The sequence below is a fragment of the Fukomys damarensis genome, unplaced genomic scaffold (assembly GCF_012274545.1).
Source record: "Fukomys damarensis isolate Sample0158 unplaced genomic scaffold, DMR_v1.0_HiC HiC_scaffold_17, whole genome shotgun sequence".
In the NCBI taxonomy this organism is placed as follows: Eukaryota; Metazoa; Chordata; class Mammalia; order Rodentia; family Bathyergidae; genus Fukomys; species Fukomys damarensis.
The window spans coordinates 30,719,336-30,746,915 of NW_022900929.1; the positions used below are offsets into that span (position 1 = coordinate 30,719,336).

General features: G+C 40.0%; 1 long non-coding RNA gene across 1 annotated transcript; it reads right to left on the minus strand.

Moving 5' to 3' along the window:
• Positions 1-15,181: 15,181 nt before the first annotated feature.
• On the minus strand, positions 15,182-26,707 carry LOC104862689. The gene is made up of 3 exons (XR_780397.1): positions 26,510-26,707; positions 22,292-22,376; positions 15,182-15,733 (listed from the first exon to the last, which is right to left on the minus strand). It is a non-coding gene; the product is annotated as an uncharacterized LOC104862689 (long non-coding RNA).
• Positions 26,708-27,580: the final 873 nt, after the last annotated feature.

A 27,580-nucleotide genomic window follows, 5' to 3' on the forward strand; every position in this document is an offset into this window, starting at 1 on the left:
CTCTTATGGTTCTTCTGACTTCGAGGAGGAGCAGGCATGGCACAGTGCCAGATCCAGCAAATTTGGTGGATAAGGACACAGGTCCATGGTGTTAGGAGCTGCCTTTCTAACGAATTGTGCTTGGCAACAGAAGTCACCATATTTTTATCCAACCTTGTAAAGACCCTAAGGAAAGGACTTCCAGAACTGCTCAGAAAGTGGCAAGAACAATGGGGTGAGTGTGTCTGGTGCAAGGGGAAGGATTTTGAAGGGGATTCATTTTAATTTGTCTTCTGCTATAATAACTTTCAATAATTTCAAACATTGACTCTATATTGTGACAATACCACAATGTCACATGGAATTAAGCAAACAAACTGTCCTCTCCTTGACCTGCCTACCTTTGGAGTTTGTCTTGTCTCTGTGTCCTTCTCTCACTTCTCCAGCATGGAAGCCCTGCATACTCTCAAAACCCATGTAAAATTCTGCTTCTCGCTAAATATCCTCAATATAGCTGAGTAGATTTTTCTTTATCCAAAAGTTCCTACAGTATTTAAGTATATGATTAGTATATATAAAAATAGAATTTACACTAAAAAACATTTTAAATATGATAGCAGTAACAACAGAGGTAGTCCTGGGGATATGCTTAAGAAACATAAAATGATAGAGCAATAACCCTAAAGTCCTACAAGGGGGGGGGCTGGTTGCTTCAAAGGACAACGGTGTCCCGAGTGGCTGGAAGGAGGTGGACAGCCCCATCAGGAGGACAAGGAACTGGCTGGGTCCCGCAGGCTCACATGCTGTGGGCCTCAGTAAAATCTGGGGCTTCGTTTAAGGTCAGCCAGGTAGCATTAAGAGTCTGTAGTTGCCTGTTTAGATGTTCACTTCTGAAAGAACATTCTGAGAAGGTAACTCAGCCCACTACAGGAGAGTAAACATCAGAGAGGAGGAAAAACTGGCTGGGTCGGGGGAGTGAGACTTGAGTGACAAATACAATTCCTGGGGTGACCGGCTCACTGTCAAGGGCTGCAGAAAGGACCCTGCAGCGGCAGGAGGGTGGGAACAGGGTGAAATTCCCTGTGAAGTCTGTGGGGTGCAGGCCCACAGCTCCAGCTCCATGGCATGCTGCCTGGCCCACAGTAGGCTCACACTTCATGTGGGTCCAAGGAGCCACTGGCCATGCCGGGGCCCCAGTCTCTGAGTGGAGTACAGACGCGGAGGCTGTGGTGTGTTCAGTAGGTCCTTTCTGGGCTGGGAAAGGAGTGGTGAGTCCGGCCTGATAGACCGGGGTGGGGCTGGCATGGAGGTGACCCTCAGGTTCTCATGCAGGAGGGAGAGGACAGACGGAGCCTCCTGTGGGGATGGAGCTGAGCGGATGGCCTGTGGTGATGGAGCTGAGGGTTCCCGAGCATCATCCCTAACTCCTCAGCACCACAGTTCTGTGGAAGACGGTTTTCCAGGAAGGCATGGCAAGTGCAGATGAGGACTCACTGGCCAGCTGCCCCCCAGCCTGGCTGAGTGGACTCCAATCATGGGCAGGCTCGGTCAGGGCCACAGGTCAAAGGCCTGGCCTTGCTCTGCAGCCACCCTCTGTGGCTCATGCCCCTGATTCTTAGTCACACCCAGGAATCCCCCAAATCTTCCTCTACAGAATTCACGTGAGGCAGGGTGTGGAATTTATTCTCTGGATTTTTAGCTAAGCTTTCATAACAATTGCCTATATTTTTGCTAAAAGGTGAGTCATCCTGCCTCAGCTCCGGTTCCTCTTTCCCTCACATTGCAGCATCTTTTCAGGACCAACAAATCCCAAGTGTGGTGTTATGTCAGCACTTGTCATAAGGGGAAGTATAAGTTTTAAATTTTTACTTAGACTTTTACTTTCCTTTTTATTAGTGCATGTTTTTGATACACAATGGACGTATTCATTGCGGGTGTTTACTGCCCATATCACACCTTGATCCCTTTCTCCTCCTCTTCCTGTCTCCATACAGTCTATTTCCCTGTTTCCTATCATCTTTTCTCTTGAGTTTCTCATATAAGAAACTCTGTGATATTTAGCCTTCTGTGCATTTATTGCACTGTTCATTATAGTTTCAAGGTGCATCTGTTTTCCTACAAATGACCCAAGTTTATCCACGATGAAAGGTATAATTAAAGGCTAAATATTTATTACAGGATTATTGAATTTTCCCTTTATATCAGTGAAGATAAATATACAATTATTACTTTTGTAAATTCCCCTTGAATTTTTTTCAGCTAAATATCATTTTGCAATTCACAAAATAAGTGATAAAAGCCAGTTTGATTCAAGGTATCTTGTTGTCTTACAATTCTATGCAGTGATGAATTATTCAGGTGTGTAAAAGCTGTGTTGGCAAGAAGTGGAGACAAACTTGCCAGGAGGCAGCATGTTGCCAAAAACAGGTGATGGAGCCTTGCAATCAACAGATCCGGTGGTGGAAGGAGTTCATCACCACAGGCATTTTAAACTAATGATTGTGGTCCTCCAACCACAGTGACCAGAGTAGCACCTCTTTTAACAAGCAAGTTATATGAGGCCCCTCAGTCCTACTGAGCTCTGCATATGCCTTAAGAAATGGAGTTCAACTCCATCAAACAGAATTTACATATAGACACAAAAACACATCAGCTCTTACTAAGAAATCTGAGTCACACGGCCTAAATATTAAAACATGTACAAGCATAGATGGGATGGAAATACAGCACCTCTCAAGTTCTAGAAGTGGGGTGCGGGATCTGAACCCAGGATAGGAGACAATTACATTTCCCCTGTGAGAAGACAAACAAAATTTTCTAGACAGATGGGGTTTAGGAGTTAAGAGAGTGAAATGTGTTCCTGTGAACTGAAATCTTTGTGAAAGTGTTTTCAGATTCGTAGTTTCTAGCAGTCACGCCCCCCCCTTTGGTGCCCATCAATGCAGGGACTGCTGCTTCTGAGAAGGTGCTGCCAGCCTGACCTGAGGCAGATGCCAGGTGAGCCAGGGCCTGCCCACATCTCTACAGGAATGTAGGGGAGCCAGTGTCCTCACAGTCAGGAGAAAGCTCCCTCCCGCTGAGCCACCGCAGTCAGAATTTCCGTGCGCTCCACATAGCCTGCTATTTGCAAGCTATTTCATAATAAATTTTATTGACTTGTGAGCAAGGAAAATGGAGGGTTTACATCTTTTTCTTGGTGTCCCTCACTCCTTGGTACCAACATCAATGGTGTTTGACAGTCACTTTAGATCTGTGGGATTTGGTTCACAAAGCGATGCCTTAAGGTATAATTAGGAACTTGGTAATAGCACCGTGATAGATGCTCAGGATTCTGAGGTGATCTTTCCCCCACATCAATGAGCTTTATGCTGCATCAAAAAGCAGTCATTCAAACTCCCTTCATGACGGTGATTGCCGCATCTTGCTGACTATTCTGCACTCGCTGTAGCTGTAAGAGCTGACAATTAACTTCAAAGAAACTAAATGCACGTCACAGACTACACTGAGCACAACCCACTTGCTGTCCAAATTGCATATAGGCAATTCAGACCTGAAAGACTACTCTGAATTTGGCAGTGTTGGCAGCAGTTTTAGTAAACAAGAAACTCAGATATCCAAAAGAAAACCGGATTTGACAACATCTGGTGTAAAAACACATGGGCAAAGGAAGGTGGCCAGGATCCAATGAAAGACAGGGGTAGAAAATCTTTCGAGATTACCTCCTGTGAGTACTAATGACAGGTCAGAAGAAGAGCACTCTAGGCTGACTTGTTCATTTTTGTAGTAGATCATACTATCTACCCCAGTCTTCCACCTTTTTTTGATAAAATGCATCATGACCGGGATCATAAAATAAAGGCAACAAGCCATTTCAGAGGACCACCGGTGTTGGATCCCTCTCAGATGCTCATGGTTCTCACAACTGCAGGGCCCTGAGTACACAGCTAAGGAGAGAACGGCCTATGTGCAGCCTTCCTGTATGCATTCCTGAGTGCCTGGATAGTTTCAGCTTCAGGGAACTCAAAAGTCATGTCATGGGAGGCACAGGGTCTTTGGTCTTTGGTAGATGTGAATTCATATTTTTATTTACTTTTCTTGCAAATAATCTCAAGAGACTTAAGCAAAATCCATAATTTCTTTATTTTGAAATAGGGTTTTCATCTCAAGCCAATGTTTTGAAATAGGGATTTAATCTCAAGCCAATGAGTGCTTAAAGCATTGTTATAAATTCTTTCACTCTGTCACTCTCTTTCTTTCTTTTTCTGTCTCTCTCTTTTTCCAGGTATCCAGTGCCTTGATGCTGAGCCATTGTTGCATTACATAGACATCAATAATACTGAGGTGGTTCCCTCCCATGCAGCTCTTGGGTACTGATCTTCACATGTCTGTTGCCATTACCGTTGACAGCTACACCCCAGGTCCGCTTGCTCTAAGGCTAGCTGTGGCACCTAGGAGACTATTTTGATCATAATTAATAGAAAACTAATTTAAAGCTAAAAAGATTAAGTTCTAACTCGCATTGATGGTTCCCGACTTCTGATGGGGTGCAGTGCTTCTCACTCCACAGAAACCGTGGTATGTGACCCTGCCCTACAGAGAAGCGTGGGGCCACAGCCCTGAATGAGTCAGTCACAGACTCACGGAAGAGGACTGGTCTGCTGTGCCATGTGCCTACCCTCAGCATTCTGTAAGTTAGGTGCATCGACTATGTTTTTGCTTGTAGTATGTTCAATGATGAATGTAGGGAGATGCACTTTGGATGTATACTGGGGAGCATCTGCAATTTGAGATTTCAGATGAAGATGAGATTGAATCGCTGAAGACTTCCTTCCCTCGTATTTTTGTTCTGGCTTCTAAATTACCAATTTCGCTAAGACCAGAGCCCCGCCCGGCCTCTAGATGAGTGTCAGTTGCTCAACATAGACCAAAAGACTCTGGCTCTACTCCAGGCTGATCTGCTGTCCATGGCAGCCCTGAACTGATCACAGTGAGCTGACTTAGCCACACACCGGGCATTCACCCTGTACCAGCACTGAGGTGAATGCAGGGAAGGGCACTGTGCTGCTGCTGCTGCTATTGCTGCCATGGGGTGGGTCATAGCAGCAGCCACACTGCCCACACTCCCGGTCACCACCAGGACCTCCCTGTTCTCCTGGTACCCTACTGTTTCCCTGGCCCAGTATTGCATACTTTCAGGGGACTTTTGGTAAATCCCTTCTTATGGCTAGGTGAGCTAATACCCTCCTGCTGCTACCTTTCTAACCTATCTGTGGAATATTTCAAGAAGTCCTTATTACTTAATTAAAATTTCCAAACACATGATACTGCTGATACCACAAACCTGAGTGAATCATGGCACAGACTAGCTTTTGAGATTTTCCAAAAGAAGGTAACTAAAAACCAAATCCCTTTGCTGGAGAGATGATAGACTCTTTAGCAAATAGTGCTGGGAAAACTGGCTGTCCATATGCTGAAAGTTGAACCTAATCCTGCACTAAACTAAAATCCAAATGGATCAAAGATGTAAACATCAGAACAAAAACAATCTTCTGGAAAAGAGAATAGGTAAAACTGTTGAAGATAGGTGTAGGCAAAAGACTTTATGAACAAAACCCTGATTGCACAAGAAATAATACCAAGAATCAACAAATGGTATCACATCAAATTAAAAATCTTCTGCTCAGGAAAGGAAATAACTAAGAGTTCAGAGACAACCTACATAATGGGAGAAAATTTGCCAGCAACTCCTCACATAAAGGGAGAATATCTAAAATATATAATGAACTCCAAATATTAGGCCCCCCAAATTCAAAGATCCAATTTATAAATGGCCATCTAGGGCCAAAGATTTAGCTCAGTGGCTCCATGCCTGCCTCTCAAGCACAGGGTCCTGAGTTTAATCCCTGGTACTGGAAATGTGGGGAGACATCTGAAATGAACAGACATTTCTCAAATAAAGAAATATAAAGGTCCTACAAATACATTAAAAAAATGTTCAGCATCCCTAGTCATTAGAGAAATGCAAATTACAGCAACACCAAGATTCCACCTCACTCCAGAAAGAATGGTGGTCATCAAGAAATCATCAAGTAACAGATACTGAAGGGGCTGTGGGGCAGAGCTGTGGGGAGAAAGGAATCCTTCCCACCGCTGTTGAGAGTGCAGACTGGGGCAGCCACTATAAAAATTAGTATGGAGAATGCCCACAAAATTAAAGCTAGAAATTCCATTTGACTTGGTTATTTCCCTTCTAAGCATCTTCCCAAAAGAATCAAAGGCATCATACCACAGTGATATTTGCATGCCCATGTTTATAGCAGCACAATTCATAATAGTTAAATCTTGGAAACAAACTATATGTCCATCACCAGATGAGCGGGTTAAAAATTGTGGTATTTATACACAGTGTATCACTGCTCTGCCATTAAGGGCAGACTGGAATCATTTGTAGGAAAATAGGTGCACCTTGAGACTATAACACTAAATGGAGTAACTCAAATACCTCAGACACACAAGTTTAAATATCACATGGTTTTTCTTTATGAAAAGCTCAATATATATATTTATTTTCATGTACTATATTCAGATGCAAATACATATATGTGTGTATTATATTATGAAATAAACAGATAAAGGAAAAAAGGGAAAGAAAAAAGTATTGTAATTCAGTGCAGACAATGAATCTAAAAGCATACCTTGACTTAGTACAATTGTCTTACATGTTTTATAAGTTCTTTGGCCTGTTAGTCTTGTTTTTAACCTGTACATAGGATTATTAAGGTCTTATAAGATAAATAAATGACTCTGGCCCTGTAAAAACAAAAAAGAGGTGTAGGGAGGGGGAAAGAAGGGAATTTGGATGTGTTCTGCACATGTACCAACCTCCTAGAGTGAATGTAATCATCATGTATTACAAACACATACTAAGAAAAACTTAAAAATAAAAATAAAAGAAACCATTCTTGCTCTGCATAACTGAGGAATCCTCTGTTTTCTGGGTGTTCCTGAAGGGAAGGAGACCACAGTAGGCGTGCCCCCTGGGAAGATTGCTCCATGCAGATTTCCACTCCTGCCCTCCCAAAACACAAAGTAACAGAAGGAGCCATGAAGGCCCTGCCCCTGTCCCAAATCAAGGACTGGGGCTCCCTGATGACTAGTATGTCTTTCCCTGAGCAGCTTGAGGCAGAAGCAAAGTAGAGCACATGGGGTGGGTGTGAGAATCCAGCCTTGCAAAGCAGCAGCACATTGCTGGGCCAGCGGCTCAGTGACTCTGGCAGTGGACCCCAGGCCTCTGAGGTGGTGAAACAGCCCAGAGGACCCCGGCCTGAAGAGTCTGCCACCCTCCAGGGCCCGAGACCGACAGGCTTTGCAGATGTGCTGTCTCTGAGTCATGTAGCTCCTTCTTTCTACTCCTGGCACCACGCTAAGCCCAGGAAGCCCATGCTGTGGGCTTTGTCCCACACCCTGTTGGGTAAGTGCTGCAAGAGGATGCGCCTCATCCCAGGAAGTGCTCCTTATTGGCTGTTTCCAGAAGCGGCAGCCAAAGTCTCCTGGTTGCCTTTGCAAGCCTCCCTCCTCCATGCCCACAGCTCTGGGCAGATTATGCAGTTGGAATTCAGAGTTTTAAACATTTCCTGGTTTCAACAGTGAATGCATATTTTAATTTCATATAACATTTATGGCTTTAAATATATTTCAGGAAAAGAGAGGAAATATCAATTTTATGCCAACATCATTATGTCAGAAATCTCCCCTCATTACCTAAGGAAATCTGGTGCACATACATCAATAAAACTCCCATTGATTCTTTATATGCTCTCCTTACATTGCACCATTTCTTTGTTACTAGTCTCCTCAAACACATAACTCACTGTTTCTGTTATGTGACTACATCCTAATTTAATTTTGGCAGTTGGATAAATATTTCCAAGTTGGAATGATTATTTCTTGTGTAAAACAGTCTGTTCTTGTTTTATAAATGTGATATCTTTTTTAGTCTTTTCTCACTCTCAAGATATAAATTCTGCTGAGTCTCACGTCTTTTTTTGGTTTGCTCATGTAACTCATTACATGTGTTAATTTTCTTACTTTCTGTAGTATTGTTCTTTTAAAAAATTACAGGTATATTTTAAGCATACAATATAATGACATTCATCATTGCAGATTTGTACCTTTACATAATATATCTTGATTCTTACTTTTCCCCATATCCTGCCCTCCCTTCAACCCCACCATCCCTCTTTCTTTACAAAGTCTTTGTTTTCATGTTCTCCCATTAATTCCATTCCCCTCTTTTCTATACCCTACCCCTCCCATTTCCCCTCCCCCTTGGAAATTTTTCTTCCTATTTCGCATTATTTATTATACATACTGATCTTAATTTACATTTTTAGTTTCTCACACCAGAGAAACTATTCAGTATTTAGAAATGTGTCCTGTTTATTTCGCCTAAGACATGGCCTCAGTGTGTATTCGTTTAGCTAACTTCTCACTCTCTCAGATGGTTGTGATTCTTGGATCTCTGTTCGTACTCATGAATGAAAGACCTGAGCATGAGTGCTCACCCTCTGACTGATTTATCGCTTCGCTTAGGTGAATTTTCCTGCTCTTGCCAGTGATGGTCACTGCTCTGGCCTTGGGTGGGCTTCAGGTAATCTCATTGCCCCTCTTTTCCTTTGGTCTTCCCAGGGAGGCTGCTCCCCATAGCAATCAGTACTTCCTTGTGTACTTTAGGAGATAATCTATATATGTCAGACAAACGTGCATGCACCTCACCTCTTAGTTCTCTCTCTTGAGCTCTGGCCAATTTAATCTAATGGATCCTAGTTCTAGCTCTTCCACCCAGAAATTCTCCAGGTTGTACATTCAAGAGGGAATTTTGGTAGAAATAGTTACACATATGTGCTACTCAATCTGGACACATTTCCATTTATTCAAGTTACCTAATCCAAATGTAATAATGAATAAGACAAGACAAATATATATTGCATTTGTAACTAGATGGGGTGAGTTCCCACCAACTATACCTCCAGGTTGATAATAAAGGACTTTTTGACTTGATAACTTCATAACATGAAATATACAGAGAACACCCAAATCATGGAAAATACATTGTCAATTGGCTTCTTTCAATGTTTGCATTAGAATATAAATCAAATACATTTATTTTAAAATTTATTACATGTATTTGGAAATAAAATTTTAATTTTCCACTACATTTTAGACTTGATTAAGTGTTAATTATCACTATATGGAACTAGATAAAAAAAAATTTATTTTTTATCATATCATGAGTACCCTCAATCTAGCTTTGCTTTTCAAAATTTTTTGACAGCACATCTTAAAATGTCACCCAGGCTGGTCTCAGTTCCTGGATTAAGTGGTCCCCTAATAGCTGAGGCCACCGGCACTCACCATGGTGCCCTGCTAAATCCAAGATCTAAATATGATTTAGAAGATGGCCCCAGACTCAAGATTCAGTGTGCGTGTTGTGTGCCTCTGTCAAATGGAGACTATTTTATGTAAGTTTCTCCACAAAGCTAAGTCCTGAATTACAATGTCTGATATATATACAGATATAATCCTAATGTTTATCACCCATGGTGACTTTGCACTAAAGTTCATGGAAATTTTAAATTAAGGTTTTTTTCTTATAAATTTCTTTTTAAAAAGCTTTGGTGTCACCTTATTTTCTTTGAATTGTAGCACAGAGAAGGGCCAATGTGACCCTAATTATGTGCAGTGTTTTAGTTCTGATGAAGGAAGAGGGAAGGGAAGGGAAGAGGAAAGAGGAAGGGGAAGAGGGGTAAGGGAAAGGGAAGGGGAGGGTGCAAAAAGGGAGGGGAGGGAAGGAAAGGAAGGAGGGAGGGAAGGAAAGAGAGAAGGCGGGTGCAAGTTAAAGATATATAGGTCCATTTTCAGTATGAGATAAAATACGAGGGTGGGGACAAGGGGAAAAATGAGAACCAAGACCTGGCCTGTAAAGATACAAGATCCCAGTAATGAATGTAACTGTACTGTCTACCTAGAATGTACCAATAAATTCAATTTTTAAAAAAAGAAAGAGTAAAATAGAACCTTATCCTTTTGCCCAAGAAATGCTTCCATAAGGTCAACTAAGCCTCTTTGCTTAAATTCAGCCTGAAATCTTCAGCTACAACAAAATGGAAATGTGTTCAACAGAAACATTTACATCTTTGAAAATGAGCACTCTAAGTATCACTGTGCAGTTACTGTGTTTGAAATGTCGCATCCCTTAGTGTACGGTTTTGGCAGCTGTTGACATCACAGGGAACCTCCCTTTCCCATCACGTCCTCATCCATTGCTACTCTCCTGGATTATGATATTCTAATGCTCCATCGTCACATACTGGGAAAGTCCTTCCAAGTCATCTTTTAGACTTGGTTCTTCTTTACTAATGACCACAGTACTGAGGACAGTGCTCTGCACAGAGAATGAAATGAAAATAATAAGAATATCACTGGTGAACAAAGGATAAATGTGATTTACTTGTGAAATGATTTTGACAGGTAAAATAAAATTCATACCTGCATGATATACACAATTATCTGTGTCAGTAAACTTCAAAATCCTCTCCTCTCCAATTTATTGAAGGTATTTCCAGTGGGTAACTTTGTGATGCTTGGGCTTAAAAACACATTTAAGAATTGCGGGGGAACTGAGTTTATGTGGATGGGTCCCACTGAGTTGTGGAGGTACAAAAGAAAATCACCATGCTGACAGGATGGTTATGGAATTGGATTCCTGCCCAGGAAATTATTGCCTTTAGACCAACTGTGGCTATGGTAGTGAAAAAACTCGCAGCCCTGGAGAAGTAACCAATGTTACAGCTTTGAAGTTAAATTGTTCTGGAAGTTGAGGCCATCTTTCACAGGCAGTCTTTACCTACACCCCAAGATACTGATTGTGTGGAGGAAAACAAAGATTGTCACACAGGTCTGCCATGTAATCCTAACATTTTAATGATCCTCATGAAAAGATTCTATAATACTATTCGTTAACTATTTATCATTAGTCTAGGAACTTAAAATATATATGTGCCAGATTGAGCTCTGTATACGTAGTAAAGAAAACACCGTGTATTAAGGAGTACTGCAGACTTTTTCTAAAGCCCCTCTGTGCTGGTGTACTACGTCACTAGAAGTCCACTCACCAACTCTGGAGATGGCTCATGAAGTCAAGGGGTGACCGAGTATTCCAGGATGACCAGAGACACACAGCAAAGCAATGGGAATCCTGGTGGAGTGTGAGCCTCAGGTAGGAAGTCCTCCACTCTACCTACCTCCGGCATGGACTCAGTAGGTATATAGTGTACTGTACAACAATTCACACACACCACACACATAGGCAAATGTCAGATTTATCCAGCAAATTTCTGGTGTCAGATAAGAGAAACAGATCAAAAGCCAAAAGGAAAAACATGTCAGAGATGGATCCAACATTTTCAGAAATACATGGAATACAGAAGCAACTCTGTGGTTGGGATTTTCATGCCCAGTAGTGGGAGATGAGAAATCGAACGGGCTTGGGCCATGCATGTTAGGAGTTAGGACTCAGGATTTTTGTCTTGTTTTCTTTTGGTTTGGTTTGGTTTTTGTTTTTTCTGTGTTTCACAAAGTTAGAATATCTGAAGAGAGAATATTGAAGATGAGACTATTTGGAGAAAAGTAATGGAATAATTTTAAGAGTGAAAAGACTAAATGTAAAATAGGACACAACACACTGTATCCTAGAAAAAATAAATCAAACTCAAACTATTCCTGGATGCATCCAGTACACTGCCCAACAGCAAGCACAAAGCTAGAGGTGGAAAATCCTAGACAGAGAATGTAGGCTGCTGCAACTCACAGAGCAGGGCCCTGGGTGGGGACACAGAAGCCAGGAGAGTCCTGGAAATACTAGGGCAAAGTACAAGATCAGAAACCCACATTCAACAAGGAACAGTGAAGAATGAGTAGAGTGTGGAGGTGGCCTCATGATTGTCATGAGAGGCGTGTAAGGATGCAGACGCACACTCCATGGCGTCTGTGTGTGTTCTTTAGAGAAATTCCTGTTCAACCGTTGGGCTCATTTTAAAAATTGGGTTGCTTGTCACTTTACCGTTATAACATTTATTTCTACTTCCTGGATATAAGTCACGCATTTTATGTATAATTTACAATTTTCTCTTCCTTTTCTGTGGGTTGTCTTTTCACTGCATTGATGGATGGTGTCTTTTAAAGCACTTTTTTTTGTTTTGATAAAGTTAAATTTATCTCTTTATGTTGTCTTTTGAAATTCATGGTTTTGATGACATATCTAAGACAAAAGTGCTTAAAACAGGACTAAAGTTTTAATTCTATGCTTCCTTCTAAGAGTTGTATCTTCATAGCCCTGGATTTAGGTCAATGATCCATTTTAAATTCATTTTAGTATGTTGTTTGAGGCAGGGATCCTACTGAATTCTTTGGTCATAGGTGTGCATTTGTTTTGACATTATTCTATGAATACATTGCACTTTTTTACTGAATTGTCTAAACACTTTGCAAATAATCAATTGGCTACAAACACAGAAGTGTGTTTCTGGAGTCTCAATGTTATTCAGCTTGAGAAGTATCTCAATTAACAATTTTAAGCTTTTTAATCCATGAATGTGAGCTGTCTTTCCACTTATTCATTACATGCTATTATAAGTGCAGTTATTTCCTAAATATCATTTGGATTATTCATTGATAGGACATTAAATTCATGTTATATGTGATACCTCACTGGTTTTATGAGCATCCATAGTCTGTGTTTTCCTTGGGGTTTTATATCTACAAGACAAAGTCATCTACACATAGGATCTTGCGCCTCCATTCTTGATGTCTTTCCTTACTTGGTTGCCCAGGCTGTATATTTACAAGATTAAACACACATGTAAAGAACAGGAATCTCCATGTTGATCCTGAGTTTAGGAGAAAACTACTCAGTGCCTCACCCTCACACAGGATGTCTGCTGTTTTCTACAGGTTCTGCTATCGTGCTTAGGGAAGTGCCCCTCTCCCTGGATTCCGGAGAGGTATGTCCCAATAGACTGATGACGGACTACATCAGAAGCTTCCTTCTGCATTGACTGAAATGCTCATTTCCCTTTATTTTTATTTATTTATTTATTTTATTTTTGCAATACTAGGAGTTGAACTCACCACCTCCCCAGCTCATATTTCATATTGTGTTCTTCATCTGAGGAGGGTCTCATTAAGTCACTAAATTGCTCAGGTGAGCTCCGACTTTGTGTCTCTCCTGTATCAGCCTCCCAGAGTAAGGATTTCAGGCCTGCACCACCAGGCCCTGCTTCCTCTATTTGATTAATATGGTATGTGGAATCCATTGATTTTCGTTTGTCAAAGCATTTTGAAATTTCTGTTATAACTCTAACATGAGTCATAGCTTATGCTCAGTGGATTAGCTGCTGGACTCAGTTCGTTATTGTTCTGTGCAGACCCATTTCTGTTTTCACAAGTGATATGGGTATGAGTTATACTACCCCTATGTCTGCCAGACCTTTTTAGCACAGTAAGGCTGACTTTCTAGAATGACTTGAAAAGAGTTTTCCACTTCTAATTTTTGGAAGATTTTTGTAAAAGACTGGTGTTTAATCCTTGTCAGATTCAATCACTGAAGTCATCTAGAATTAGAAGTCATTTCTTTCGTACCACTTTTAAATTCATCACTAATTAAAACTCCTTTATTTGCTTTAAGTCTACTCAAATTTTCTAATTTTTCTCTTTAACTCATTTGTGGCAGTTTAATGTATTTCTAGAACTTTATTAACTACATAGAATTTGTTAGAATACAATTATTCATATTATTTCATTTTAATTCACTTTTTCCGGTAAGGCTAAATAATGATGTTCCTTTTTTCTTTTTAAAATTTTAATTAATTTGAGTTGTGTAAAATTACTATCATTCCTTTTTTACTGATTGATATTAAACATTTGTCAATTGTTGGCCTTTCCAATAACCAACTTTTGTCTTTCTTGACATTTGATACTGTTTTATGTCTCAAATTTATTTCTATTCTAATCTTTATTACTTCTTTCCTTTGCCTGCTTAGATTTTCATTTCTCTAGTTTTTGTTTGTTTGTTTGTTTTGTTTTGTTGTTTGAGACAGGGTCTCACTATGTAGTTGAGACTGAACTGGAATTCACTATGTAGCCCAGGCTGGTCTCGATCTCATAGTGATCCTCCTGCCTCAGCCTCCTGAGTGCTGGTATTACAGGCATGCGCCACCACATTCGGCTTTTTTCTCTAGTTTTTTTAAAATGATATGTAAAATTACTGAATTTTTCAGATGCTAGAGCATGCAGGCAGCTTATAGATGGACATTTTTCTCTAAGAACAGCTTTAGCTACATCATATGAAGGTTGGCCTATTTTCTCTCTCTTTTACTCATCTCAAAATATTGCTCTAAGTTCTATGTGACTTAGTTTTGACTAGTAGTGTTTTAACACTTTTATTTAATTTCTCAAATTCTTTGGTTTTGATTTTAGTTGCCTTTGTGTTTGGTAGAACATACTCTGTGTTATTTCAAATGATGTCACAATGCATTGTGACATGTTTTGGGGCCTAATATCCCATGTGAGCACTGCATACAGTTGAGAAGGTTTATGTTCTGATGTTTTTGGTGGGACATTCTGTAGAAATCTCAGGGCTAATCTGTTACAGAGTTGTCACTTTTCTTTATTGATCTTTGTCTTGTTCCATCTATTATGTCACCAACAGTTATTTTTTCTTGTTTATTTCTTCCTTAATTTCTGTGAGTTTTTTGCTTCATTTATTTTAAGCCCTTGTTTTTTATTTTTGTTTTGCTTTTTCTTTTTGTTTTGGGGATCAGGGATTGAACTCAGGACCTTGCCCTTTAAAGGCAGGCTTTAAGTGGATGTGTTTATAAATAACATGTCTTTCATGAATTGGTCTTGTCATTATAAAACATCTTTATTTTTAAAAGCAATTCTTGTTTTAAAGCCTGTTTTTTCAGATTATCTTATCTCTTGCTCTCTTTTGCTGACTACATGGAATATCTTTTCCTTCCTTTTATGTATGATCTACATGCATGTGAATATAAAACATATATGATGTAGACAGCATGTATTCAAATCATTTTAATCATTTGTCAATCAATTTACTTATATTTAATGTAATTACTGGCAGGTCGGATTTATGACTTTAATTCTCAGCCTGTTCTGATGAAGTCAGCTCTGGTGCTGGTGGCTGGGTGAGGAGCAGCTCCAGGGGACAGAGGGGCAGGTCTAACGGTGACAATTCTCTGGAAGTTCGGGGTGGGAAAGCTCCATCATTCCTTCCTGCTGGGGTGACCCAGCTGTTGGTTTCCATGGCTACCATTATCATAAGAGGGCGAGGCTTCCTTGGAGTTGCAGACAGCTGAGGAGAAAAGTTCAAATCAAAGCTACCTGAAGCTCAGCGTCATCGAGATTCAACTGTGTTCCTTCTTTAGTTCCTGGGAAACTATTTCTGCATTTTGTTACTTCTCAGAGTGCTGTAAAAGTTGATTTGGACAATCTTTGCCTTTTTCCATTGTTTTTACAGAGGAAACAAGTTCTGAGGCCTCTTTTGCTTTCATTCTGTGTCTGGTAACCTAGTCTCAGTAGCGTAAATATGTCCTTTAAATCCAAAGCCATAACCAAAGTTTATTGACTTGAGCGAGGTTTGTAGCAAGAATATTCTAAGCGCCATAGCAATTTTAAATGACTGAAAAACATTGAAATCAAACAGCACAAGTTAAAAAAGAAGAGTAAATCCAAAGGCAATAGAAGAATGCAAATGAGAGGATATAAGAAGAAATTAAAGAAACAGGAAAAAAACTACAATAATGAAAATAGTGGTTTGCAAATGTCAACAAACTTAAACTCATTTTAGCTTTAAAATATGAAAATTGCTCAGCTCACTCTATTAGGGCTACTTAATGTTATGGTCTTAAGGTGCATCCATTTTCCTACAAATGACTCAAATTTATTCTTTTTTATAAGACAGTATTCTTATATATGGTGAGAGACAAAAGGAGAGAAAAAGAGCTCTGTGTAGAGAACTTGCTCAGAAAACTGTAAAAGTTAGCAACTCACACAGAAGTTCCAGTGCTGCAGTATAAAATCAGAACTTCCTTTGCCCTTAAGAAGTCAAATAATAATAATGGAATAATAATGGAATGAGACCCACACACATTATGAAGGGAAATTTCCTTTACTTGCAATAAATAGATTTTATGTGTTTATCCTATCTAGAAGTTACCTTTTTCCATTTTCTAACAGATACAATTTATTAAGAAATAAATATACATTGCAATTATATATCAAATAGTTAACACATATGATATTGTCACAATAAGCAAAACAACAGGACATAATAGAAAATGCAGAAATACACTCTACTGGAGGTAAGAATTTGTTTATTTATTTATTTAAGACCTTTACAGCAACATGTGCATTGCATTTGGCCAAACAACTGGTACACATGGTCTCCAAATTTCTCAATTGATGAATGAGATTAGCTCAATGCCAGGAGGCAGAGTTGGGATGGGATTCAAGGCTGCCTCATCCACTGGGTTTGAGCCCTTTTCTCTGCAGTTTTCTCTGCTTCCTCCTCTGTATGTCAGCATTCCCTTTGGATTTGTAGTTAGATGTCACAGCATCCCCAGACTTCACATTAATGCAGGACAAATCCTAGAAGAAAGTGCCTTCTCACAACTCACTTAGAAAAGTAAGGTTGCTCTCCAATCCCTTTGCACAACAAACTGGGTTCCCACTAGCCAAGGGTGCTCACAACCCATGGAGAACGAGTCACTGTGGAGGAGACATAGCCACCTCTTGGTGACCAGGTCAGTTCCTGGGAGGAGGCCCCAGTCAGCTTCCCTCGGTCCCAGGTGTGGAAATGGATCCATAACAGAGCAAACCCCAGCTCTAGGGGGCAAATTAGTATGTAATGTCCATTCAGCAAACCACAAGCTGCTCCAAAAATAAAAGCAAGCACCACAGAAGCAGCACAAAATTCCAAATCCACCCAAAGGACAAACTGCAGACAGGAAGAATGGATGAGAAGGAAGTGTAGTCAGACACTGAGAGAAATCAGAGTGGACACGACTGTCACAGTTATTTTAAATGTTAAAGAATCCTACAAACAATGTCAATATTTTACTCTGAATTTAGATAAAAGTGATTTGGAAAAAACTTATGAACATGGATTTTGAAAACAATAAAAGGTCTGATTAGAACAGCAAAATGAAGACATTAAACTGTTAGTCACTTACTTTCCTTAACCAGAAAAATCAGTTCTAAATATTTTATAAGCAAGTTGCACTAATTCTCAGGGAAGAAGTAATTCTTTCAAAATGATCTAAATAATATGAAAAATTTTGAAAATTCTATTTATCTACATGGTTATAATATTATGTTGACAAGAATATAATGTAAGCGAATCCAAAGAGTAGAAAATTATAGTCTAATCTAATTTCTGAAAATAGATGAAAATCCTAAATAAAAAGAAATTAAAACTTGTAAAAATAAGTACTAGAGAAATTTTTGTTGTATGTTTTTAAAAATATTTTAATAGAATCAATTTATTAATGTTAAAAAATTTAATAGAGTTATGTGAAAAGAGAACACAATCAGAAAGAAACAAAGAAATAATGAAAATAAAATAAGCAAACATTAATAATGGGAAATTCTATGTATTTAACAATAAAATGCCACAAGTGACCAAAACCAACTTTAAAATAAAAAGTAGTTTGTAAAAAGTTGGAGCAATTTCATTTTTAAAATTCAATTTGTGAAGATTCCACCTCGGCTCAGGTGGAAAGCAGTCACAGCCTTTACAACCCCAGGGCCGAGTGCTGCAGAGAACCGGGGTTGACACTAAAGCAAAATCTGAAAATAGTAGCTTCTTAAAACACAAAGAGGAGAGAGACCTGAGCACCGCACCAGGCTTCTTCTGAATACAGAGGACATGGCAGGGCCAGGAAGGGAAATCACTAAGGCCAGCCCTCAGGGCTGGAGACCTCAGCTGAACTCCGCAGAATACTGATAGCAGGCATCGGAATGGCAGCACACTGGACATACTAAGGGCTCGGGTATCAAGGCCAGCAAAGACCGTCCACGGGGCTAATTTGGTTTACTCATGTATCGCATCCTTGCACTGTTTATGAGGAATCCATTGGACCCATCTCATAGATAGGGAAACGCAGGGCACAAAGTGTGGAGGCCTCCACTGGTAGGTGGTGAGCCTGAGTCATCCAGTCCCCCTGCGGGGTGGGAAAAGGAGGAGGAGGGAAGGCGAGAAGAGGAAGAGAAGGAGCGACTGCACAATCATACGTGGTGTGTGTATGGTCAGCTGACTTGGTGCCCTTGGGCGACTGTGCAGGGAGACGCCCTGGGGAAGGGCGGCCTCAGGCTGAGCCCTGCTCTCTGTCCACCACCCCTTTGCCAGGAGCCTCTCTGGGAGAGCTCCCTGTTCTGTGATTCACTCCAGTGGGGTGGACTGAAGAGGAGCCCACGTGTGAGCCGACCAAGCGTTCCCAGTGAAGGCCTCATTCTAACACAAGATACAGAGCCCAGCTCAGAACTCAAGACAGCCTCACCGTGCCCCTGCTTTTTATATTGAGGTTTAGGTAGCTCCATTTTACAGGCTGAGTCCCATTTCTGCCTGATGACAGCCAGGCACTGAAGGCGACAGAACGGCAGGGGAGGGCATCTTCCTTCCTTGTCTAGAGAGTGTCCCCTGTCCAGGGCGTGGATGCTGGGGTCTCCGAGGAACGCCCGGGTAGTCCCGGTGAACTCGGCTCCTCCTGGTCTCTCCAGGCTGCCGCCTCCCCTGTGTCCTCAGCTGATCCCCGCGTGGACACTGAGGCCGTGGGCGTGTCCTCTTCCGACTCCCTCGGCCGCTTACTGGAGTCACGGCCGCGAGTGGACATCGCCCTTTCTTCCACCAGCGTCCACACTCCCGCCTCACCCAGGGCCCGGTCCTCCTCAGGGAGGCTGCTCTCAGCCACGGCCTGAGGGGGACAGCACAGCCTCCTCTCCGCTGTCACAAGGACACCCTGAGCCCTGGACAGTGACACTGAGACCGACATCCCCACACCTGGCGCCTGGTGCCTCTGGAAACAAGTACTCTCTGGCTCTCCACGCAGTCTTCTTGTTACAGGAAAACAAACTTGGCTATTTGTTATTCCTTCAAGGGCATAAACATTTTAAAGCATAGAAACTATTTTCTACTTTCAAATTTGTGATAAACATTAATCTGTTTTAATCCCTAACCAAAGCCCCAAACAAAACAAATCCCCAGACACTGGTGCAAACCAAACAGAAACTTGATGTCATTAAATTAAAAAGACAAATAGTTTGTATATGGAAAAATGTAAGTAGCAACATTAATCCCTTCAGAGAAAATTCCAAGCAAAAATAATTAAAATAAATCAAGTGGGACATTTCACATAATTATAGGCATGAAGCTTAAAAGCAATAATTGGGCTTCAACAGAGAGAAAAGAAAAAACGATCTAATAACAGTAAGAAACACCAACTGTACATTTAAAATGAGAAACTGATGCAAGTGCGTTGTTCAGAAATTAATATAGAATGAAATGACTGCAATGCGCAATACTAGAGGATTAGAGACCCAGGTTTGAGAAATTTATGAAAATGGAACTTGGAACAATTACCACTTAGCCATAAATTTTGTTAGACAGTCAAATCAGATATCAACTTTATTACATGCAGCACACTCTTATCTTTTAGCCAATATTTTAATGCATATTTGAAGATTGAAATTGAAATAAAATTTAATAATAAACTATCTACAAAAGTTCCACAATGATGCATAGTTTCTTCATTACAATGTAAAAGTCTTAACAAGAAGTATATTAGAGAAAAAAAGATTTTATTTCAAAGCTAGAGGATAAATTGAGTAGGTAGGTGCACATCTCTATTTATCATGAGTAAGCCTGGTTTCAAAAAAGGGGAAAAGACCATGCATCATTTTGTACAGCAATTGCCTGGGAGGCTGCAGGCAGGTCTCAATGGTAGTGTTTATGCTTAGCATGTGTGAGGCCCTGGGTTTCAGCAGCAGCACTGAAAAAAAGGAAAGGAAAGAAAAGGGAGGGGAGGGGAGGGGAGGGCAAATCCAAAATTTAAATTAGACATTAAAATAAAAATTATCTTGATATCAAATAAAAGTAACCCATTCACAAAAGCAGAGGTGAATAACTTTCATGGGATAACTAATCCAGGAAAATTACACTGAAATAGGAAACAAGAATACTCCCACAGACCCAGACCTTGTCAAAGTGATAATGTCAAAATGTACTCTTTAGCACGGGATGGCGTAGGAGAGAAACCAAACCTCACAAGACAAGAAATGCATCTGTACTGTGGGGCCTGCCACACTGGTACATCTGTGCAATGTAAGAGGCACTGCATCCGGATGATAACTTTTTATAGGTGACAGAGAGGCTGAACGTGACCCAGAGGTGCACCTCCCTGGATGGCTTCAGAGTGCCCCTGAAGAGCAGCGGGAGCCCCAATATGAATAAGGGCATGTAATACTCAGTTTTCAAGCCATAGATGTTTTCGCTTAACTTTAATAACTATATAATATGTGGAGTGATGACAATGTAAGTTGGAGTCATTAATAAGACAGAGATCCCTGCATCAGTCTGATGGCAGCTTACTAATGATAGTTGTACATGTCTTGCAGGAACTCTCACAATGAATTTGTTGGTTCTGCTTTAAGGACCCTGAAATCTTCCTCAACCAGATGTGCAGCTGGCAGACGTCACACTAAGTTATGAGTTTTTCTGCATCAAATTTTGAAGGAAGGGTAACTCGATTCATTTATTTTGAAGAATATGCATGTTTAGAATTAGTATCTTTTGGATCAAGTGTGTTAGACCTCAGGTCTTTGTGGTACATAATTTTGATCATTTAACTTTCAACCAGATTCTTACATCTTAAGCACCTCTCTCTTTTTTTGTTTGTTTGTTTTTTGTTTTTTTGGTACCGGGGATTGAATTCAGTTCCTTGCGCTTGCAAGGCAGGCCACGGAACCGCTGAGCATTAAGCACCTCTCTTTAAGCACCATTAAGCACCTCTCTTTAACATTAAGCACCTCTCTTTAACAGCATTACCCGAGGCTTCCTTTTATCCCTGTTGACCCAGACTGAACCTCTGTCCTTTAGTTGCTGTGTTGTGTCCAAAGGCAATTGCTGTGACTACACTGATTCTGCTGAGCTCCCCTGTCTCGCCCCAACTTTCACTTTCTCCTCCTTCCTGTAGTTCTGGTTCATCGATGCTTTTTTCTTTGAGCATGTGCTTTTAGTATGTTTGTTTGTTTGTTTACTAGACAAATTTTTTAAATGTTCTAGGGACTGCTGTAATCTCCTTAAATTACCACAATATACTTTGAAATATTATTATATTACTCTGCGTCTGATGAGAAAGACTCATCATGTTATAATTCTATTTCTCTCCTATATTAATAAACTTATAGTGTTTACTACCAAGTATGTAGAAATCTCATAATAGATATATATATATATATAAATTTTCTTAAAATGCCATTTGTCACCTTTCATAGGATAACACTTACATAAAAAGAGACATGCAAATATAGGTGATTTCATTCTTACCAAAATGATAATCTAAAGAGACATAACAGAATCTGTATAATACATTGATAATGTAGATCAGGGGAAACATGATACCACTATGTAAAAAATGAAGAATAGATACAAGTGAAATAGGCACCCAGCCAAAGCCAAACAAAGGAACAAAAACCAAACTAAAAGAAGGCACAAGAAGGGAAAACATGTATGAGCATAACCATCAGTAACATAGAATTAAAAACTAGGAGATGTAATATATGAGAAACTGTGTTTTTGAGAAACATCACAGAATATGCTCCCATCTGGGACAGACCAGCACCTCTGCCTGCCCAGGTGCTGGTGAATGCTGTGGTCCCCTGTGCATGCATGCAGGACTTGGAGCCCCCTCCAAAGTTAGCCAAACAAATGTTTTCTATTTTTGTTTTTGCTTTCCTCATTGAGTTGTTTTTATATCCACAGCTCTTCAATTGTCTCACTGAAGAAAACATCAATAGCCTCACAAAAAATACATTTTTATTTTATCTGTTACATTTTTTCTGCTTTTTGTTAAAAGTGAAGATAACATTCTTCTATATTCTAACTAGAAGTAGAAATTCTACCTTTGCATTTAATTAATGGAGTAAAATTATTATTTCTATCATGAAATAGTTGACACTATACCTTCAACAGGTTCCTTTAGAACTGACACACATCTGTGTGATCTAGATGTTAGAATTCTTCCTTACGTTGAAATTTATGAGGTGACCTGTCATTCAAATGATCAATATTAATTGATGGCACCACTAGAATTGATATTCATGATTTTCCAAATATTTCAATCAGATTTTGAATAAATAAAAGTTAGTAATAGTGAAATAAATTTATGAAATTGTGAGATCTCTAAAAATGCTACTCAGCCACATCATAGAATAATCATAGCTTAGCGTTTCTGTTATAGAAGCAATGCTACTGGGAAAGTGTTACCTATGAAAACTATTTCAGTCTGGTACCTCTGTGCTGTCTGCCCTTGGCTGTGTTAGTGACATCCACTGTGACACCTTCCTTAAGGAACTTGCACATGCCATCAGTGGGCACTCAACTTGCCACTGGGATTGTAATGAAAATCTGTAGATTGTAGTCCATTACATGACCTATTTTGGAAAGGTTTTGGCTTCTCACTGATTCTTCTTATGAAAGTATTATTGCTCAGCAGGCCAGGAGATAAGGTTAGATTTGGCTTTTTTTCATTGTATTAATAGCTCCTTTCACTTTCAGTAAGATTAGTTTCTCTCCAATATGCCATGACTGATAAGAATTAGTATATATGCTATTTTTACATAAGATTGATGTTTTTATCATTCAGAGTAGAAGGGTTTTTAAAAATTCAAGGGCAGCATCCCATGGTCCTACTCTGCATGTCTGATTGAGAGGTTCACTTCCCATGTTAATCAAGGCTACGTGTACATCTACATCTGCTATGTGTATAACTAACAACTTTCTTGCTTCACTAAAAAATGACTTAGAAGAGCAGGAACTGCACAAATATCTTACATAAATTATCCAACTGAATATCAATTGTTAGCTTTTATTATATGAAAGAATTTTTAGAGATACATTCACACACATATGTAGAATAGTTACAAATATCACAAAAAAAGTAACAACCAACAGACACATTGTTCAGACTCAGTTACTACTCGTCACTGACACAATTTTCCAGAAAAATAAAATCTTACAAATGTCCCAAGCAAAACTATATTTCCACTATAACTTAAAAAACTGATTGTCTGGTAAATGTAGTGCATATTAAACACTTTAAAATATACTTTATCTGAGGGTAGTCCTGTACCAGGTACTCATGGAAACGTTTCCACCTAAGTGAATACCCAGCAGTTCGTTTTATTGTCATGTAGGCCACATAATTCTCCGGGAGCAGACTTTCTCTGGCACCATGGGCGCATTATCAGCCAGCTTTGTGTCATTGTAATGAAACATCTGAGTCAGTCAACTCCTGAAGCAAAAAGACTTGTTTGGGCTCATGGTTACAGAGCTTCCAGCTCAAATTCAGGCCTCTAGCAAGGGCAGCACACCGTGGGCGGAGCTTGTGGAGGGGCAGTCACTGTCCCCCTGAACCAGGAAGCAGAAGGAAAAGGAAGAGAGCAGACCCCTACATCTCTTCATGGACACACATGCAGTCGTCTGAGGACCCTGTACCTCCCAGCGGCACTCCCTCGGAGACCACGCCTGTTACACGTGAGCATCTGGAGGACACTGGCCATCCAAAGTGTAGCCCTGGAGTGAGTGCCCTCATGCATGCCCTCCAAGGGCACGGTCACCTTCCTGGCCCTGGGTAGTTACTGGGAAGTGTACATTCCTACATTTTACTTCGGGGACAATATGGCCACTTGTAGAGTCACTGACCTAAATTTATACATTCACAAAACATAATCACAAGAGTCTAAATTTTCAAAGTAAAAATCTAAATTATTTTAAAGAAATTGTTAACTAAGGGACATGATGTTAGGTTTAGCCTGATACTAATCTATTATTGAGGAAAACCAATTCTTTATTCCAGCTGTGTTTCTATCACAGATGGATAGGTGGGCAATCTGGGTAAAATATAATATTAAAAATATGTATTTGAGCTCAAAAATAAAGGTCGTTGTCAGATCCTAGCAAGGAACATAGAACCTCAATCCAGAAGAATAATCTAGAGCTTCAGCTACAGCTTGCAGCTGGGTCAGGTCGGGTTGTAATTTTACCAAACTCATATATAACAAAGCACTGACTCTCAGGACCTCACGATATGAACCTACTTGAAAACAAGAGCATCGCTTGTGTAAATAGTCTAAGAAGAGTGAGACTGGAGTGCTGTGGCCCTCTGAGCCAAGGTGACTGGATTCCTTGCAACATGAGAAATTTGGGGAGAAGGAGACCTACACGGAGACCATTGTTCAACAATGGAGTTGTGCTGCTTGTGACATATTAGATCCGAAATGTCACCCCAGGGTCCCATGTGTTCAGAGGTGGGGCTTTTGGAAGGTCTTGGGTCATGGGTTCTACTTTGACGGGGACTCATCAGTGGATTACTCAGCTCCTAGCTGAGCATGCAGTGCTGTTAGGAGGGGCTGAGGTGATGGAGGTGGCCACGGGGGTTGGGTGGCCTGTGGAGGGTGCATCCATCTCTGCTTTCTGGCTGCCATGGGTTGGGCAACATGCAGTCAACAACAGGAAGGCATTTCATAGTTTCTAAACCAGCACCTGCATTGTACAAATGAATTTCTGTATGTCCCAGAGATGGGCAAAACCATAGTACAGTCCTGAGGGATTCGCACAATAATGATGGTAAAAGTGTAAGTTAAAACAAAGAAACGTCCACCACAAAACTTGTGGCAAGGGCACCCATGAGGGAAGTTAGAAGGACAGTGGCTAGGAAGGGCAGGACAGGTGGCTTTCAACAACTGTCACAGGGCTGGCATTTGACATAAGTGCAGATTTTACCACTGTTCCACTTACAAGCAAGGGTACCACATGTTCGTATTCAGCTTTTCAGTGCAAACCATGCTTCAAAAGTAAGAGATTAAAACATAAAAACAAAAGCACAAAGACTGCACAGAGATCCCTGGGCAAGGATGACTTCCTTATGGGTTTTCTTGTTCTGAGTTCCAGACATTAAATTCCAAAGCAGCCCTATGCTTTCTCTCCCATTAAGCTGCAGATTTTGCTAGTGTTTGTTGAGTGGGTGGAGCAGGACAGGCACTCTGCTCTGGTTCTGGGACAGCACAGATTGCTGTGAATGAATACACAACATCCCTAGGCGGGCTCCTAGCTAATCCAGCAAGCTTTAGATATTCAGCAAGCACAATTCCTGACCAAAAGAACTGAATCGAGAACTGGAACTAAACTTAGCCGAGGAAGAAGATTTGATTTGACTTTTGAGAAGCAGTATTTTTTAGCCCTTTGAAAGAGCTCCCAAAAGCCAGGAATCTGAAGCCTGCAAAAGTTACCACCTGAGAATCTAGCTTCAGGAAAAAAGTACTTGTCACCACTGAAGAGAAAATAAATTGGGCCTTTGCCAAAACATAGCCACAAAGCAAGGCCAACCTAAGCCTGCCCTACCTCGGGGTTTCACAGTTTTATGAATGACTGAGTTTTTTGTTGTTGTTGTTGTTGTTTAAAACTGTTGATAGTGTCATTTTTAAGGATTACTTGTAAGATGCAAAAACCTCAGCTGACAAATAGAAAGCACAAGGTTTTGTGTAACTATCATCTGATGTGATATAAAAAAAATAGAAAATTATATTGCGTTTAATATGCATCTATTGGAAAAAAACACTGCTCTAGGGTTCAAAGTTACTTTAGACCTAGCTGTGAACAGAATTGAAATGTGACCTTGGTAAGGGCACAACCCTTTTGGCTTCAGTTTTTCATCTAGGAAATTAGATCAGAAAGCTTTTTAACTGGGTTTTCAGATTGTATGTAGTGCTACAGTTCAACAGTTAAAATGTAAACATCATTGTTTCAGCTTCATAGCTGAAAATGTTAGATTTTAGCTCCAGCTGTAAAATGTGGATAATGTTAGTATCTAGGTCATGGGGGTTTATGAAAAATTAAAGGAGATATTTTATGCAAAGCATGTAATAAAGTGCTAAGCAGTTACTGCGTCCAATGAAAATTACTATTATTATTAATAGAAACATTGTCTTGCATTTATAGGATGAAGGAATTTGGCCTATATGTATTCAAAGGCTTCCTTCACCTGAAATTTTGTAATCAGCAATTTATGAAACCAGTCATTTGGAAAGACAAAGAAATTCAAGGGAAAACTCAGAGCTCTATGTGAATTTGTCAGACACATGTATTTATATTTATCAGAGCAATAAATTCAGAAAAAAATACCTTCCTCCTTTCAGCAGTCTCCTTTGCCCGAATGATGTGGAATTATCATTTCTATCAATCAAATGTGGTCAGATTCCTAACTAACCCACTGGAGTTCAGAGGGAGTTCGTCAATGTGGAACTGCTGGGGAGACCCAGACCTCACCCAGAGCCGGCTCCATTCAGCAGTCAGTCAGTCCAGCCATGCGCCTCCCTCCTCCGAGACTCCAACCACTGGGCCTTGCTCCTAATTCTCGCCAGCAGGAAACCATTGTGACGTCATTACTGTTCAGGGTGCTGCAGAAGCCACCATTTCCCCCCCTATAATTTTCATAGTAATTAGAATATAATTCTTAGTTTTGTTTTGCTGTTACAAGAAGTCATGAAATTTTTGGTGAGAATGTTTACTAAGGATAAAGACTTTATTTAAGTAAGAGAAAAAATAAGGTAAGTGGAGCCTTCTTTCTTGAACTACTGAATAACCTTTTCTAATATGCTTCATAATTTTGTTCTGGACCTGATATTTTTGTCCATTTCTTCTGGGATAATATATTCAAGGCCCTAGTTTTCAGGTTACCAGTTAAGTTATAAATTTAATGAAGTGAGGATAGGTTTTGATTTCTATATAATATTTTTTTAAACGTCATGTGGCATTGAAGAGAGATTATGTTTTTCTGAATAATCACAGGTAAGTAGAAGGCTATAACATAAGTCCAAAGTTCAAATATAATCTAAAATTTCAGCCATAATAGTCCATAAAATTTATTTCAGTGCTTATGAATTTCCCTATGGCATTTAATGCTATATTCAGTGTTGCTTTGACTTTAAAATGTAGGAAAACAAAAATCTAAAAAATAAATGTAATGACAGGAAATTTAAAAACTAGTCCTTGAAAAAAATAAACTTCACAGTGCCTATGAATGCTAAAAATATACGACTATTAGAAAACAAGAGGCTGTGGTCAGAAATCTATCCTAATCTGTTCATAAGCATGGAAAAGCTGGGAATTTCACCATTCTCCTAGCATCGTGGTTATGCATCCAAGTCATCATGAACCTTTACACACCTACAAAGCACCAAGAATCAACAGACA